Source organism: Silurus aristotelis, assembly GCF_946808225.1.
Source record: "Silurus aristotelis genome assembly, chromosome: 12".
Lineage (NCBI taxonomy): Eukaryota > Metazoa > Chordata > Actinopteri > Siluriformes > Siluridae > Silurus > Silurus aristotelis.
Window position 1 is genome coordinate 5,505,746 of NC_139585.1, and position 15,271 is coordinate 5,521,016.

The window sequence follows — 15,271 nt, forward strand, 5'->3', positions numbered from 1 at the left end:
ATGGACATTTAACACATTACAATCCGACACGCTCTTTAAGATCTCAAATCTCTGGACTTCTAGTAGTTCCGAAATAGCAAAGTCCACTGAAGGTGGTAGAACATTCTCACATTTAGCTCCTACACTTTAGAACAGGCTTCCTGACAGTGTTCGGGGATCAGACACACTCTCTCAGTTTAAGTGCCGATTAAAAACGTATCTTTTTAGCGAGTCCAACAAATAACACATTTAATAACCTTGTGCTCCAGAACATCTGATGAAATGCACATCAACTTGTGCTTGTTAATATCATGAACAGCAGCTACGCTAATTCCTCTCCACTACTTCTTTTTCTCGAGGCATCCCAAGGTTGCACCAGATTCAGCTTAGGTGTTCCATCTCATGAAGATTATGGACCTTTAAAGCAATGAATCCCGAACCCGCAAACATCCCGAACCATCTCTACTTCATGTGGAGTTTGGAAATTAGACCTCTTTGAGTGGCATGGAGGAGTTGGTGTTGGATCTATGATGTTGAGCTTTTTAATGAGTTGCTCAGTAGCTCTTGGTTCCATAATCTTAAATGACTGTATAAGACTGTAGAAGGGACATTTCTCATAATCTTACATTCTAGTGCTCATGTTAGTTCTCACTCTCTGGTGTTTTGTACTATTTTAAGATTTATAATCACAACACTGATATCACCTAAATGAGAATGGGTTCCCCTTTTGAGTCTGGTTCCTCTCAAGGTTTCTTCCTCATAGGTTTTTGCCACAGTCACCATGGCTGCTCATCAGGGATAAATACACATCATTCAACAACTTCAGTTCCATAAGAATGCTTTGAGACAATGTCCATTGTGAAAAGCGCTACAGAAATACACGTGAACTTGAACTTCTTACAATACTTCGATATGGCCTAAATGCTGAGTGAAATACAGGCTTTGCATCATTAAGTGAAGTAACCCTGCTGAACATGAAATCCATAGCAGTGTGGGGCAGTTGTGGACGAAGTACACACCCATGTACTTGAGTTCAAATTAAATTTACTTAATTAAAAGTACAAAACTATTTGCCTTTCAATGTGTTTCAAAGTACTCTGATTTATTATAACTATAATGTTCCATGATCATTTTTATCACAAGACTCTTTGTTTAATCAACTCAGTTTATGTGAAAAGACTCTAATGTGACTCTCAGCACACTGATCTATTAAAAGAATGATGTTAATGAGTCAAACACTGATTGATTTCTATTACAATTATCATGAGCCTAAAACCTTTTCAACTACTTAAAAAATGCGTGAATAAGGCCACAGGTGTTAAATTAAAAAGATTCTGACTTTATCCACTCATAAATAAATAGGAAGGAAGCAAAATATATTTGAGTAAAAAGTCAAATCTGTGAAATGTAGTGAAGTTAAGTAAAAGTCTCCCCAAATGGTAATACTTACAGATACACGAAAAAGCTACTTAAGTACAGAAATGAATGACATTTACTTTATTACTATTCACCACTGGTGTGATTTTTGGAAATTAGTGCTTTGGGATTGTAAGTATTTTGATAATTCATCATCTATTCACTGTAAATGACAAATTGGAAGCCCATTATCACTGTCACTAGTCCTCTAATCTAAGGCATAATCAGAATAACTGCAAGTCAATGCTTCCCAAAATATTGTTGGCTTATTAATCTGTTCTTAATTGAGAATGTCAGACCATTATAGTTAGAGTCTTGGTTTGCTCATGTATTGGTGTATGGAACTAAAAAAAAAAAAACTCAAAAATGTATCTTTCAGATTAATGTCACTTTTGCCTTTCTGGTTTTAGACCCTCAACGTTGAAACCTCCATATCTTTAAAAAACGCACCACCGCAAAGCAATTAATAATCTGTCTGCATGCAGAAAATCACTAGGCTTCAGACTATCCTGCCCTGACCTGAAGTCTGTAGCTGGTTTTAAACTGCTTTGCACGGTTCCCTTTTAAACGAACTTGTTGAACCGCTCTGAGGTATGTTTTTGGGCAATGACCTGAGTTGGTCCAGTCGAACGAATTATACAGAGTATAAAATGGTAATCTAAAATGAGTTACACCTTTAAAGGAAACGAAGGATATTAATAGTCACAACAATATCTTTTTGCCTGCATCATGGCCAAAAGAACATTGTTGTTTTATAACATGATTGGCACACGCCATCTGATTTGGTTTTGAAAAAAAAGTTCAAAGGAGGTGAAGAGTATGTCCGCAGAAAGGCATGCTGCTTGGGGGAGTGAATTTCTTGGATCCGTACCTTTCGCCGCAGCCGAGTTAGTGAGTCAAAACAAGACGCTTAAGAGAGAAGGAGAGCGATCAGGTAGCGCTGGATGATAGAGGCGCCATTGTTCTAGTCTCTAACCTGAATAACTGTAATGTTTTTGATACTAAAATGTGAGTTAGACTTAGACCTCCCAGCATCCAACATCCACCACTAGAGAGAGGGCTGATCTTAAAGTAGCCCTTTAAACTTGCTCTTAACCTGTCCTGTCTTTGCTTCTTTACTTCTTGGCCTCCACATTGACAAGCCTGTAGAGGTATGCAAGCAAAACAAGTGGAATGAAACAAAAAGAAAACCTAAAGGCAGAAAAATAAGTCATTAAAAATTACTATGCAATTATTTTGTTCTATAAAAATATGGTCTGCATTTGTTTTTGATTATTCCTATTAGAAATTATGTGAAGTAAAACACAAAGTATGACTTGTTTTTCACAAATCATATTTTATTTTAGGGAGCCAAGAGTCATTGTGTGTGTATATACAAGTGTAAGTGTGTGTGTGTGTGTGTGTGTGTGTGTGTGTGTGTGTGTGTGTGTGTGTGTGTGTGTGTGTGTGTGTGTGTGTGCCGAAGTGAACAGGAGGTACTTAAGTGCCATTTCCTCTTTGTATTCCTGTCATTGATGCAAGCACATAGCAAGCAGACCCAGGCAATTTTTACTGGTTAGCAAACGTGATTCATTTTGAGAGTGAAGAAGGTCAGTGCAGGATGAACATTCATAGTGTGTTCTGTCTGTCTGGCAAAGGAGGAGCCTGCGAAGGTCTCGTGAGTGTTTGGAATAAACAGTCGAACGAGTATAAACTCCGGAGAGGGAAGGCCAAATCCTGATAAGGATCTTGTGGTTTGGTTCGGATGGAGGTGGACTATATAAAGAATGGCCATTTCTCACATCAGGTCAAGGCATGGGTCATAGCAGAAAAATGCAAACAAGCATTGGCTCTTCAAGCTGCTTCGGAGTGCAGCACAGATGTTCTCGCAGAACCAGTAGTGTGTGTCGCATGCAAGGTGACACAGGCAGGAAAGGCATTTTTTCCGAGCTGAGACTTCACTGTGATGTCTTAGACAAAGATACGATCAGCTGATTGATTGGTTTTAGAATTACAAGGGCCATAATAACATAATTTCTCAAAAAAAGTATACTTTTCAGACTACCAAAAGGCCAGTGACGCCCGATACCTGCCGAGATGTCCTGACATATCCCAGCGCAAAATGATTCGAGCTGCACATTGACACAAACAACTGTCACAGCAATGGGCAAAAAAAGTGTGTAGTGACAACAGAAAGTAAACATGACATAAGTTGCACAGCAACTGATTTATTGAAGCTGGGAAACAGTGTGCCTTTCATTAGCATGATTGGCTCATCCTGTTTTTTTCCTCTGGTCCAAAGTGTGGATTTAAGGGAGGCTACATTGAGCCTGGAGATCTTGACTCATATCAGCTTTCTTTGGTGATGTTTGAAACCTGATCAAAGGTTTTATGTAAGGTCTCAACACAAGGCTACTGCTGCTTTTTGTGAAGCAGTTGTTTGTGAAGAATGAATATTTTGTTCTTCCATTTAAATTGTCTTTTTTTTTTTTTTTTTTTTTATAAAAATGTAAAATAGTGCTGGCCTTTGAATAACCCTATTTATTTCAGGGTATAGTCGGTGACAAATTCTATTAATATTGTAACCGTTCCACCATGGAGGCTGTTTGGAAACAATTAAACACCAGAAATCCAGAAGAAACACAGTGCAAATATGTATTTAATAATAAATCATGGCTGTTGTAGTGTAATTTTTTCCATCCTTTTTCCACCAGTTTCCTTTTCAGACAAAACCATCATCAATAAGAAACATCCATAAAGATTTATGAATATATGGCCTATGAATATATTTACTCAAATAGTATTGAACCAGCCTTTTTTTTTTTTACTTTTTAAATGCTGTCTCTGATTGGATGGATTCAACAGCAAAAACAACAAAAAACAGTGACCAATAAGATCACACGCATGTCCTGAGAAGGAAAACCCAGATGTCTTCCAGCTTGCGAAGTAATGGATATGGAAACAGGACGCCCAGATTTACTCACTAGTGAATCTCGCACTTCTCGGGGGCCATTGTTGAAAAGTGGTGTAATGGTGACCAGACGAGCAATAGACTAAGCACAATTAGGGGCACATTCCAGCTGTTTCTATAAATACTCGCTGTGTTTCCTTCCCCGTCTGTCATTCTCGTTAAAACAGTGGAAAAATCGGCCTGCTGTCAAGACTCAGAGCCCCGTCGCCCCTGAGGCAACTTCACTGGAGAAGTTTCAAATGCTATAGTGCATAATCTGTAAAGGGGCCACAAATGTGACTTTCTGGATCACTTAAGTTGTCCAGATCAGAAGTGTAAAACCCTGCATAAGCAAATTACAGTGTGAGGGAGATCACTGCAGACCACTGCACCCTTTGGTCATTATGGCTCATGACAAACCTTTTGGAGTATTTGTAAAAAATATTCAATAATGCACAGTAACTGTCTCAAACAAAGCATGACAGTTTCGTTTCAGTTTGACTTTAGACAGCCTGCCTTAACAAATTCCTCCCTGATGGCGTCACAAAAACTTTCATAAAATCTTTTGTCATAGTGTGCATGGTACAATTTATTTCCACTGTTATGGTGGTAATAAAAACCTAGCAGCGATGGAAACTTTTCATCAAGTATGACCCGGATTGCTAGTGAAGGATGTGTAGCCATTAGCGAGGTGCTGCCGAAAGCAGCTGTGTTTCCTCACACTTGCGTGTGTTTGTGCGCTCACATACATGCGAGTAAAGAGACTTCCAGTAAAATGTGGAAAATATGCTACTACTATCATAACTAGTAAGTGACTGGGAGCAATTGTTGAAACGCCATCTGTTTCTATAATCTGCATTAAGACGACGGATTTTTGTTGAAGGTGTGATGCTTTACAGGTATCCAACTGATCTGAGCTGAGATTTTAACCCCTTGAACCCCTTGGACTTACCTTCCTCTTTCCATACCATTCCCGTTAGCAGTTGGCTACTCTTTTCAGGGGTGACTTAGAACGAAATCACAAGATGATGGCATGGGCATACACTGATCAGGCATAACATTAAGACATTAGAACATTTGAACATTATTCGTAAAGTGAATAACACTGAATATCTCATCATTATGACACCTGTTAGTAGGTGGGATATATTAGGCAGCAAGTGAACATTTTGTCCTCATATTTGGTGTGTTGGAAGCAGGAAAAATGGGCAAGCATGGCACCTCAATGCACCACCAATATGTCAAGTCTGACTAAGATGTCCAATGGTAATCTGGAGACATTGGTAATCTAGAAACAATAGTGATGCGTGGGGTCTGAAAGTGCATGGACAGCTTAGTCAGGCTTTAGGTATTGGCGGTGCATTAAGTGAAACTCGTCTCAGCAACATCTACCAACTATGAACTATCAAGTGAAGGACAGTTGCTAAGGAAGATACCTTCGACTAATGCATACAAGCATCCATGATATTTTTTTGTTTCTTTGTGTTGCTGATCAAAATAAGAACTCAGTCCTTCAGGGCGATGAGGTAAAGATGCTTTTATACTTGTGACATGTACTTTACAACACAGTGACATTCTTTGTATATCGCAGCGATGATAGAAAGATGGGGTCAGAGCACAGGTGCCCCAAGTGTGGCAGCTTGGCATTTTTGGGGCTTGAACCCCTGACTTTCCAATGAGTAACCCATTGATTTAACCATTAAGCTACCACCTCTAGAACAGAGTTACTGGTACATAAAGCTGTGAGATTGAAGCGGGGATTAAAGGGTTATGTTGCCAAACTAAACAAGATGCTAAATTGAACACAAGAAGGCCCTAATTGATCTTCATCCAGGTCGACCGTACCTCAGTGGTAAACATACACACAGGAAATTAAAAAATATACTGTAGCTTTAGCACAAAAAGACAAAAAGGAGTCCAAGTGTAAATCTACTCCTGAGTCATCGCACCTCAGTGAACAAAGCTAGAATGTTCGTCAATTTATATTTTCTGGGCATACTAGGGCTCTTGATGACAAGTCGAAGGTGATGACAGAACTTTGCCAAGTTGTGACGGCATCTTTGCAGGTGCACATGCAAAGATAAGATGCGGGCTTGATCTTGAAAGCTCAAAAATTGGCACCATCCTGTAGGCAAAGGAATTAAATGGTTCAAAGGGCCATAGTCTGGAAATAGAGCTTCAATCACCTTGATTATGTAGAAAATGGGCTTATTTCTGAGGCAACTGCAGCTGTGCAGATGGGATAGGTTGTCTTTTCCAAGCGCATTCAGCCTATCTGTGTCACTGTAAACCTTTGCACCGGTTTTGCATAGTTTGAAAACATTAGATCCCTTTGCAGCCTTGAAATCTTAAGAAAACCATGTGGCCCATGGGCGCCTTACCTATAATGAATTTGAGAACCCTGATCTAAAGGAAAACCTGTTTAATGCTTTAAAATTCCTGGACTGTCGTTTCCAAATAATACTCTGGAAGTTAAAGGTTAATGTGCTCTCATTCAGTTTGTGTTGTGGAACATTAGTGAGTGAAATACCAGAGCTAATCGGAAACATAGACACATTTTTATGTACAAATTTACAAAAACATGTTCTGGACTTTCGCTTTTTCCCAGTGTTCGGATAGTGTTAGACAGATCTGCACACTTCGGCAGGTCGAGTTAATGAGAAAGGAAAATATTACGTGATGCATTGTGATTCGTGAGGCAGGACAAAGCACTTGCGGTCAGACGTGTTTTCCTGTACTTACAGAAGCTCGAGTAGCGTGTGCCTTGTTGATGATTCATGTTTTTACTGTTTCAGATTGGATTTCAGTTTTGTTTGGGTGTTTTGTTGATGCTTCCATTGTCTCTCTGCTTTTTTTTAATGCTTTCTTTCATTCTTTTCGCATCCACCAGAAATTGTGGTTCACAAATGATGAAACGCTGCAGTAGGTCCTTTCCGGAACAGGGTTAAAAGACTCGGCCAATAGGTCCTTGAGTTTCCACCACATAACAACAATGTTTGAATTCGTCTAATCGGGGGTATTTAGGCTAAGTAAACTATTGCTCTTTGGGATTTCATCTGAAGCCATGGCCCAGTCATGCCGGCCTCTTATTCAAACCATTTGTATGCGGTCGGGAGTCGGGGGCGGGCGGCTGGAAGAGGAATGGAGAGATGAAGGGGGATCAGATAACCCTGGGAGAAAAGTCTGAGATGCACACAGAGTGAGAGTTCTTGGCAGCCAGCGACAAACCACACGCAGCTTGCGTGATTGTGGCTCCTTTCAGGACATGTGTTCTCCTCTTCCTTACCCCTAGCCCCTTAGAAGCACCTGCATGCACTGCCACCTGACCTTGATGACCTTTGCACGCTGAAGAAAGACAGGAAATTATTACAAATCCCAATCAAATACAGGTCTACATTTGCTCAGGTTTGGGTTTTCATATAGCCCACAGTTTTGCTCCATAACTCTGTTATTGTTGACCAACTGTACAATATAAACGTGTCAACATGAGCATCCTTCGTTAAGGATTATCTAATTAACATATTCCAATTAAGATATATAATGAAGAATGCTATCTATTATGAATCGCATCCTTTTGACTGCCGAACTCCAGTTTTCCTTCGCTAAAGCCAAAAAAAGATCAGAATGCGTGCTTGCCGGAGCCAAAATCCAGATCATGCCAACAGGTTTTTAATGGCACAGGTTTATAATGAAACACTCCTGTAGTCCTTCTTCCAGCACAATGACGTTATTCACTGGACACATGCACGTATTAAAAACACACGCTATTCATAACACGTGGGACTAACAACGATATGGCAAGATAGGCCTCTCACAAGCTGAAGAAAAGCCTTATGAAACATGCTAGTGCTTTGTCGAGATTAGCCTTGTAGCTCAGTGAATGCCTGGAAGGAAAGGGGTAAAGCAGATGAATTGAGGTCACTGAATCCGGTCAGTGCTGACACTTGTCTTAATGATCAGCCATGATTTGTGGGTTGTAGCCATTGGGGCTTCACTGCCACTCGCAGTTGGCTGAAACCCAGAGATGAAATATTATACAGCTTCCTGCGCTGCACTCAAAAAAAACGGCACAGGCCATTACTCACGGGTCCTAAGCAAATGCCGAACAACTCGCCGGGACTGAGAGATGACGGCTGTTGAACTTTTTACTTTATATGTTGAACAGCTCTAGAAATAACTAGTATCTTTCTGTGGTTTTCTGTGGTCATAATTATAGATAAAAAGGGTGTGATAGAGTACTGAATAAATACAAGACAATCTCACACAAGTGTACATTACATTTATGGATTTAGGTATATTGGGCATATTAGGCATATGGCATATAATGGTCTGAGGAAGTGGTAGCTCAGTGGTTAAGGCTCTGGGTTACTGATCGGAAGGTCATGTGTTCATGCCCCAGTATTGCCAAGCTGACACTCTTAGGCCCTTAAACAAGGCTCTTAACTCTCTGTGCTTCAGGAGTGGGATTGTTGTATCATGGTTGACCCTGTGCTCTGCCCCCAGCTTACTAACATTGCTGGAATATGTGAAGAATGAATCTCATTGTGCTGTAATGAACATTAGACAAGTAAAAATCCTTGAACTTATAACCTTCCAATTAGAAGTCCAAATATTTAACCACCAGGCTACTGTAACACTTCCCAAGTGTGCAATCTTTCCAACCTATAGATTCAGATAGCTTTTATAGCTTATTGCATTATGTTTTCAAAGCCCAGTGCTAAAGGTTGTATTTCCTTACTTTGTAATGAAGAAAACCAAAAGAGTTAGATTCGATCAATGTTTTTGCCACAATCAACAGAATGCTTAAGAATTCTTCATAAAAATTTCCAAATTTATTATAATTGTGTTCTTTTGTTAAGATTTTATTACATTTTTTGATAGTTATATAATTTCTCTTGCAGTTTCATTCCGTTATTATTTCTCCATTCTTCGGTTACGTCTTTGTGTCTGTGTTTCTTCAGTTTCTCAGTAAAGGTTTTTACTGTTAGTGACAGTCTCCCTACGAACTCCCTCCTTCTAATATCTTACTGTTTTCCCCTTTATGACGAATATTTTCTGTTTTTTACACTTTAATGGCTGCTTTTTAGCCAGTTTCAGCTCTAGGGTAAAGGTGTTTGATCAGATGAACTGTAGCGGATCAGTGAGGGATTTACACTGACGCTCCTTTTATCTGTACCATGGCAGTGGATCTCAATCATGGCAGCAAAATAAAATCACACACAGCACAACGGATCGAGTGGTTAAAGCATTGGCCTTGGATCTGAAGGTTGTGAGTTCAAATCCCAGCCATGCCATGCTGCCACAATTGGGACCCTGAGCAATACTCAGTTGTATGAATAAGATAAATGTAGTCCGCTCTGGATAAGGGCATCTGTCAAGTGCCTAAAATGTTACACATGTTTTTTTTTTGTTGTTTTTTTTTTGTTGTTTTTTTTTTGGGGGGGGGGGGGGGGGGGGGGGTCTTGTGCTTCCTAGAGACAGTATTTAAAATATAACAACGTGCCATGAATATTACTGGTTGTAGGTATTATATCTTCTCCACTCCTATCAGCAGCTCACTCACAATCGATCATTTCCTTCCATCTGTGTGTGTGTACGTGTCTGTGTGTATGTAGGCCTGGGCAGGTTTACATACGTGTCCATGCAGCTCTCGGGACTGCACACAGACTGTGGTAAATGAACAACCTTTAGAACCAGGAAACTCTTTAAGGCATGTTAGAAATCCATTTCCATGAACCGGAACTGTGGTATCCAGCCTTTAAAGCTGTAAAGTGAAGCCGTTACTGATTGGACTTATTCAGAGGGTCCAAGGGATGCTTGATCATACCAAGATTCGAGGAATTTGAAAGCCACATCGTGTCCTTTTCTTAAAATCATCCCGGAACAATTTTTTTTCAGCGTGGCACAGTGCATTACCCTGCTGAAATAAACCAGTGCCATTTTACTGTTGCCATGAAGGGATTATTCATTATTCATCAATGTTTAGCTGGTACATGTCAAACTAACATCTACATGAAGGTTTTCTTGCAGAACATTGTCCAGAGCGTCACACTGCTTCTGCTAGCTCGCCTTCTCCCCGTATTGCATCATGGTGCCATTTCTTCTGCAGACAAATGGTGCTTGTACACATGGTGATTCTCACATGCTCACTGAAGGTGCTTTAAGCAGGGAAGGGGGTCAACATAGGCACTCTGTAGCTCACAGTCTCATATGCTGCTATTTATTATAGCTCATCTAAAGACGTCCTGTACAACTGAGTGCCTCTAGTTTTTGAGTTTGGAAAAGAACCACATATAGCAGGAACGGTCAGGTGTCCCAATACATTTGGCAATATAGTGTGTATATACTAGAATTGCCCCTAACATGGAGAAGCATCTTTGCCCTGGGAATTCTTGGTATTCCCAATTCCACTGTTCCTGGGATAGGCTGCTGATCCACTGAAAGGGGGGGGGGGGGGGGATCTTTCTTCACATATCCTAGCAATGTTAGAAACTTGGGTCAGAGTGCAAGGTCAGCCATGATACAGTGAAGCACACAGGGTTGGGTTAAGGGCCCTAAGAATGGCAACTTGGCAATACCAGGGCTTGAACCACTGACCTTCTGATCAGTAACCCAGAGCCTTAACCACTGATTTACCACCTTCCCCACTAGGACCCTAAGCTGAATAAAATAGTTACTGGAGATGAACAAACGAAAGAAAATAAATAGTAATGCATCTGAGTTTGAGGCACTGAACAGGGAAGCTCATTGACCAATCAGACTCTGTTGACATGGGTATCCATATCCTGCCACAATATCTGAACCATTTTTGGTGCACAGAATAGAAAATCAGAAGGAAATTGGCGGTCCGAGTTCAGATATTACCGCAGTTGTTTTGGCTGAGAGCCTACTGGAAAGCAGAAGCATCTCAGCTCGGAGCAAGGAGTGTGTGTGTGTGTGTGTGTGTGTGCGTGTGTGTGTGTGTGTGTGTGTGTGTGTGTGTGTGTGTGTGTGTGTGTGTGTTCAGGAAAAGGACTGAGTGATACGAGATGCTAAGAAAACCGATGGAACCGTTTTCCTTTGCGTCTTCATTTCTCCCGTCTGTGAATGATGTGTCCTTTGTTTGACTTCAGAGGCCATATCACGCACAGCTCTTAGCGAGCCACCAGCAGTCTGGGAAATCATTATGGATGGAGACGTCTTTGGCTTCTCTCCCTCGCGCTCTCACACATCGATATTTCAGCTTTTAACCAAAAAGCAGCTCCTGAAAGTAATCTTTCCCACGCTATGATTGTAATTCCATTCTATCCGCTTCTGCACATTACAGTTTAATACACCTGGTTTGGTCTTTATAGGTTACATCATACCACCCAGTGAGGAACAGGACACAAAGCAAAGACCAATATTTACCCGGAATTATGAATAATTCGGGATGTTTATGTCATCAGTACGACTAAGTTTGGCCGAGCAGCACACTTTGATCTTACACTCACTTACAGTGCACTGATTGACCTTCGGGCCCTGTGTTTGACAGGTCAGTGCTGCCGCCTGCTGGTGCAGTTAGAAAACTGCAGGTTCACAGGGTTTAGGTAGAAAATTCATATTCTTCAGCTTCTTTGTGCTCTGTGTATTCTGTCTGTCATTTTTAATTCTTTTTTATTCTGTCAAACTCACTTTAAGTAGTTTTAAGACCAATTCATTTTAAAAGGATAGAAAAAGGCAGCTAGTTAATATGAAATGCAGTGAATTGTGATTCATGCAGGTTGTACCCAAGTTATGATGTAGATTCATTCCTATTGTACTTTGAAAAAAGTCAAGACATGGAGAGTGTACTGTAATTTGTTTATAATTTATCAAATTAAAGTACATAAGCTACCATACAGTATAGACTTTATTACAAAAGAAACAGTACTGAGTCATGAAATGTGCTAAATTAAATAAATATGAATAAATCAATTAATAAATATGATTAAAATTAAACTGTAGTATGAAGCACACCTGTAACTGATGAGTCTATCAGATCAGTGCTCTCTGTTTCAGTATCCGGTGATGAAGAGCGACAAGAGTTAAAATTGTGCTTCAAACACCACAAAATTTAACACCGAGACTACTGAAATCTGGCGGGGATGCATACATCCTGGCATGCTGATATGTTACTCAACGCTGCCATGTTTGCCGAAATGTAAAATATTTTTACAAAATACAAGTTTAGAAATAGTTGATTGTGTCGGTTTCTTTCATACAATGCTGTCTTTTTTATTGTATAATTCATTGAAAAGACAGTAAAACTACTTGACATTTAGATTTGTTTGTTTGTTTGTTTGTTTGTTTGTTTGTTTGTTTGTTTGTTTGTTTGTTTGAGGACACATTTTAATTTTTAAGATTTGCTACCCAGAAAAACATTAGAGGTATGGCAAACTTTTGCACTTAACTGTATATATAACAGTTTGCCTTGTCAGCATAATTACTGATTGGTATGTAATTGTTTTTATTGTCTGTGTTGGATTTTTATTTTATTTTTTGCGTTTAAAACTGGAACTAAAGTAGCATAAAAATAAAGATATTCATAGTATTTTTGTCATTGGTTTGGCCATTTTTATCCACTACCTGTCTTCTCCTGTCCTGTCCTTTCCTGTCCTGTCCTGTCCTGTCCTGTCCTGTTGATTGTTGACATATGCATACTATTACTCTGCCCAGATCCTGTCTATATCAGCCTGCACAGATACGGAGACGCAAATAGACTCATCTGCTTCATCTTTCCGGATAGTTTGAGATATAAAAAGAAAGCTCTGTCTGTGTGTGTGTGTGTGTGTGTGTGTGTGTGTGTGTGTGTGTGTGTGTGTGTGTGTGTGTGTGTGTGTGTGTGTGTAGATGCATACTTGGGTGTGTAAATATTGTAGTAAAAATCTATGACTCATGTAGTTCGACTGGGAAGAGGGCTTACACAAGGTCAAAGGTTACTAGGAGTCAAACTATCTATCTATCTATCTATCTATCTATCTATCTATCTATCTATCTATCTATCTATCTATCTATCTATCTATCTATCTATCTATCTATTCGTATTTACACAATATTTTTGCAGCATTATTTGATATAATTTAATAAAGTTTTTGACATTGGCTGTAAGAACATTAAAATCTTTCTGGAGCTTTTCCAGAAATACTTTTACCAGTTAGTACAGTTTCTAATGAATATATTATTAAATAGAATAATATAATATAATACAGTGTGGGTGAAAATGAACTAGTTAATATTTAATGGCTATAGATCTTGGCGACCTTATTTTCATGCAGGATGGTGAACATTTTGCTCTCACTGTACGAGCGTGATTAGACCAGAACGTTGGCTCGGACAACGCAGACCTCATGAAATGTCTTCAAGAGCTCCGAGTCTCACTTCTTGTGATTTTTTTTCCTGTGGGGGCTACACAAAGGTGGAGGTGTGGAGGACAAAGCCTTGCACACTGGAGGACTTGGAGGCACGGATTCAAGAGGTTCTTAGCCATATTCCAAACTATTTCCGATAAAACAGTTTTTCTCAGTTCTTTTGGAACATTTCTCGAGTCATCCTTAATATTCGCAAACCAGTAAGTGCATTTCTCAAAACAATGTGTACAAACAGCACAACACAGGATTTCTTTTAAAAGCCTAAAATTTTCTCAAAATCCTCAGTTCATCTCTCAAAAGTAAGTATTTGTGTCAATGAACATCTCATTCCCATCAGAATGAAAAGTCCTTCTGTCATTGTTCACAAACAAAATCATCAAAATGTTTAGTCATGTTGTCAATATGACGCCGCACAGTTTCAGTATTTCCTGAGGTAAAATACGGTTTGGGTTACAATGATTGAAATGTGAATTTCTCCTGTATGGCATCTATGAATTTCAGCAGCATAAATTTATTTATTTTTTGCATATTTGATGTATATTGATTGTAAGAGACCGGACAGGATTCACACTTTTACTGTAGTGCAAATGTTTGTTTGTTTCTTAGTCGTTTATCCATTTTCTGACTGTATAATTATGTGTTTTTCTCTGTCTGTATTCACTCTCCAATTAAAAATTCACCAGATTCACCTTTGACCTGTTTTAGAGAAAATGTTGATAATTGGTAGATCTGATGCTGTAAACTCTCCTTCATTAGTGACATTCATTCAAGATTCATTTAAGATTCATCTGCACAATTCATCAATTCTACACATTTACAAAAAAAAAGTTGAATAGAAATTTTAGATGACAGATTCTGACAACTGGTTTAACCATTTTACATTCAATGACTTGTACAATGATCTGATGCTGAGATGTTTTGGGGGTTAAAACTATTCAGGGGAAACCAGTATAATATATTTTGATCAACATGAACATAAACTGATAATGTAGGAAACAGCAGACACTCGTACACAATCATTCACATTTACACAATTATTTATGTGAACGTACCAAAGCGTTCGCAATTGGATCAAAGCAACAATAAATGTTCTTTTGATGTGCACAAGTGATGCCATGATGTGGAGGTTGAACAAGTAGTTTTGAGAATTTCATTTCTGATCTGAGAAACAGGGTGCCGAAAGAGGAGTTGTGGTATTGTATGAGAAAGTCTTATGTGGCAGAGAAGTATGTGAGGGTGGTGCAGGACATGTATGAGGACAGTGTGACAGCAGTGAAGTGTGCAGTCGGAACAACTGACTTGTTCAAGGGGGAGGTTGGACTTCATCAAGGATCGGCTTTGAGCTCTTTCCTGTTTGCAGTGGTTATGGACAGGTTGACGGACGAGTGGTGCGGTTGCGGAGAAAAGAGGTGGAGAAGGTGGGGGAGTGTAGGTACCTGGGGTCAACAGTGCAAAGTAATGGAGAGTGTGTTAGAGAAGTGAAGAAAAGAGTGCAGGCAGGGTGGAGTGGGTGGAGAAGAGTTATAGCAGGAGTGATTTGTGAAAAAAGGCGAGAGTGAAAGAAAAAGTTTATAGGACT